Raw genomic sequence first — 3,875 nt, 5'->3', positions numbered from 1 at the left:
TGACTTTGATCATAAGCAAACTAGAAGAACCCTCTCTGTGTCCCGGGTTCCCCAATGGTGAACGTGTAGAATAATAGCACTTACCTAATAGGATTATTGTGAGGATCAATTAAGTCAATATGTGTGAAATGCACAAAGTCAGTGCTAATCGTTAGTGCTTCTTTTTATTATTTCACGTCATGGCAGGGTTCATTGCCAACAACAGGGAAATAGGGGAGTTACTTCCTTCAGAGGTTTGGGACAGTGGGTTTCTGGTGTTACCACTGCAAGAAGAGATTCACTGCAAAGGAGCCACAGTGAATTATCCCATGGAGTCCTTGTGATGCATGGAGGTAAAGGGCTGACACTCTTGACCCATGAGGCATTGCGGAGACAGAAACTGGGAGCCTAAGCAACTCTGTGCATTTCCTCCTGGAAAAAAGCATTTCATACTCTGCCCTATCAGCCCACCAAACAAGACATAGTGTAACCTTAACTATGATCCTAGCTGGGAAGGTGAGGCTAAAGACCCAGAGTCAGGGTGGAGGGAGCAGAGACAGTAAGATCTTCTGGATTAGTTGGCAGTGATCAGTTCTGGGCTCTCAGTCCCCTCCAGAGACTCTGTCTGAGGTGAGCGTGACCTGGGCTTGAGGGATAAGATCCTTAGAGGACTGTTATTTGAATCAAGTAAGAGGCTGTAAATGAAGGTGCAAAGTCCAGAGCAGGGGGGTGGTGACCTGACTCTAAAACACGGCAAAGTGTCTAGCAATGGCATTAGTAGATGGCCCATGGATCCCTGTTGTGTAAGCAGTTATCGTAAAGGACAGAGCTGGGGGTGGTAAACTGACTCCATAGCCCTGTACAGTGTCTAGCAATGGACTTTAAATAGTCCATAGCTTCACTAACATGGTAAGCGATTATTTGTGTGTTTGAGTTGTGTATCTCAAAAATGGCTAGGACCCATGGTGATGAAGAACTGTGCAGATTTAAGGTAGGGATCTCTTTCAAGGCATGCTTTTTAAAAGATAGGGGATAGAGTTGTTTGTTTGTTTCTAAATCATAAGATGACATTGGATTATCTCACCAAGCAGTGGAATTTTAATCAAAACATTGGCTAAGATGTAATACAAGAAGAAACGTAATATTCTAGAAATTAAATAGAGCATCATCCCAATATTGTGCAGGCTGTCTTATACCACTCTCCAATCTGCAAGATGGTGTGTTTTTTTGGCCTCAAAAAAAAAAATGTTGTGTCTGTTCCCATGTTGCAATTTCTTCTGGAATTCAGTTTTAAAAGAAGACAAGCATTTATCTTATTGAACTATTAACACCATTTATCTCCAATTTATAAAATGTCTGCCTTTATCTACCTCCCTTCGGCAGTCATAGCTATCACCCCACAAACACACACGTGTCACAAGCTGAACTGCTGAACAAACTTATACAAAAAATGTCTGGGAGTTATAGAGTATTTTATCTGAAAGCTTTCCCTGTTGCATGTTGAGCATTTTTTACTATCTGGTTATTATATTTAGTGGTCATCTTAAATGACAGATCACTAGAATTGTAGTAATTGCCTACACCAGAAAAGATCAGACATCACTGGGAGGTTTCACGTTTCATTTGTATCCATGTAATTGAGTGAAGTCATACAAAAACAGGGACGAACTATGTGTCCTTTGCTCCTCAGTGTGGACAGGGCTCTCATCTCCAAATAGAAAATTCTTGCTTCAGAAATCAGTTAAGGGTTTGATCAATATTTGATTCAGAAGCTCGATTTAAACCTCATGGGATCGAGTGTACAAAATCATTTTAATGTATCCAAAACGCCTCCGGGTTATCCCAGGGGCAAGCAGTGTCCCTCCCGGGGGAAGCTGACCACTAGGCTTTCCAAGAGCAGCTCTTGCATTTCTCTTGGTGAAAAATTTGGCTTGACTGTTTCCCCAATAGCATCCCCTTTATGAAATGCAAATTCACACTCTCATTTCAAATCCGGGTGAATACTCAGCACATCGAATCACTTGTTTCAAGGCCAGGCATAGAGTAGCAACCTATCAAGTGATGACATCTTGTAGATGTATTGGGTCCCGAAAAGGTGTTTGAAACAAGAATCAAATTAAAAAATGAGTGGTTACATATGTGTAACCGATTCTGTTGCAAGCCATTAAGATGGAATGTGTTGAGGCCGCCATTTGCCTCCATTCCAGAGACCCTTTCTCTGCAAGTGTGAATGGAGGCCGGGCCATTTTCTTGGCTGTTTGGGTGGGAGATTGCCTGTTCCATTTGAATTGGGGGCAGGACTCAACTTGGAATTCCAGTCCAGGGTTCCCATTTGTGAGAAACATGATCGCAGAGGTAATTATTTGGCTGCTGAAATACTGCTTTTCAAACGTGAGCCCTCCTTTTTTGTTCTTTTCCTTCTTCTCTCTCTCTCTCTCTCTTTTTTTTTTTTTTTTTTTTTTTTTTTACAAGATCTGTATCTATTTTATCTAAACCAGCAGTAGTCTTAGCAGCCATTTCTCTTCTCAGGGAGAAATGAACTATCAGTTTTTCTCAGGCTTGAGCATTCTCCCACCTGTCCTCAATTTAATGCACAAATGAAAGCACATAAATCTTTGTGACATTTTGGCATAAAGCGCCTACTTCAGATGACTCCTTTAGGAAACTCTGAACCCAGGTGTTTGGTTTTTGCATAAACTTTGCAAAATGAGAATTGTAACGCGACTGTGTACACACACACACACACACACACACACACACACACCTACACACACCTTCCCAAAAAAGTGGTCACATTTGAAATGTGGGGAGCTGAAGGGATGTAGGTGGGGGTAGGGGAATAACATGTGTGCAAACTTAATATATCTTTTCCTCACCTTAAGTTGGACCCAGACAGTTAAATTATAATTACAGCCCCATCTGGAGGGGGAGAAAGTACAGTCCTCAAGTGCTCCAAGCCTTAGCCATGGGTACTTTGTCAGGTAAAATAAACACACATCCCATTTTCACCCTGGGGTCAAACTCAACAAAGCCATGAAAGATGGGACACTCATCAAGGACCAGATTGTGAAATGGTCAGAATGACAGCAACAACAGGAAGAAGGAATAAAATGGTTGGTTACTTCTCTCAAGCCAGATGGCTCAGGAAGTCTGCTCACAGCTTACCTTAAAGGGATATAAATCCTCAGCAAAATGCATGGTGGATTGGTACTTCTGCCGAGTCTGGTGGGTGGGATGAGAAGGGGGCCTTCCTTGTCCAGAGAAATTAGTTCTGAGAAGGGCAACGACCCAGGCTGGGTCATGGTCTTCCCCGGAGTGTTTTAACTGGATCATCTTCTCCGGTCACAAAATGGTGAGGCTATAAAACACTTGGTGACTATGTTCCCTGCCCTGTGAAAGATGCCAGTCTTGAGAATGGAGGTGACACACAGAGAAGCAGAGAGGAGAGAGACAGAGAGAGTCCTGGGTGTATATGAGTCTATGGTTGCAGGCATCCTTGAGGCCAACTCATGCCATGGTTTCCATGATGTTCACAAACCAGTATATTCTCTCATTTTGCCAATCTAGCTCTGAGTGTCTGTCACCTGCTGTCCAAAGAGCCCAGTCTGAGACATCAATCAAAATGAAATTTATGAGAAGGTTGTATTTCTTTGATCTAATAGTATCAACGCTAACAATAATAACTGCTGACATTTACTGAGGACTTACTATGTGCCAAACCCTATTCTAAGAATGTTATATTTACATATTATTTAATCCTCACAACCTCATGAGATAGATACAACTATTATCTATATTATACAGATAAGGAAATTGAGGCACAGAAAGGTTAAGAGACTTGTCCAAGGTCTCACAATTAATAGGAGGAATGAACTTCAGACCCAGGCCCCAGAGCC

Source organism: Panthera tigris, chromosome A2 (genome assembly GCF_018350195.1).
Source record: "Panthera tigris isolate Pti1 chromosome A2, P.tigris_Pti1_mat1.1, whole genome shotgun sequence".
NCBI classification, from domain to species: domain Eukaryota; kingdom Metazoa; phylum Chordata; class Mammalia; order Carnivora; family Felidae; genus Panthera; species Panthera tigris.
This window is presented reverse-complemented; position numbering follows the sequence as displayed.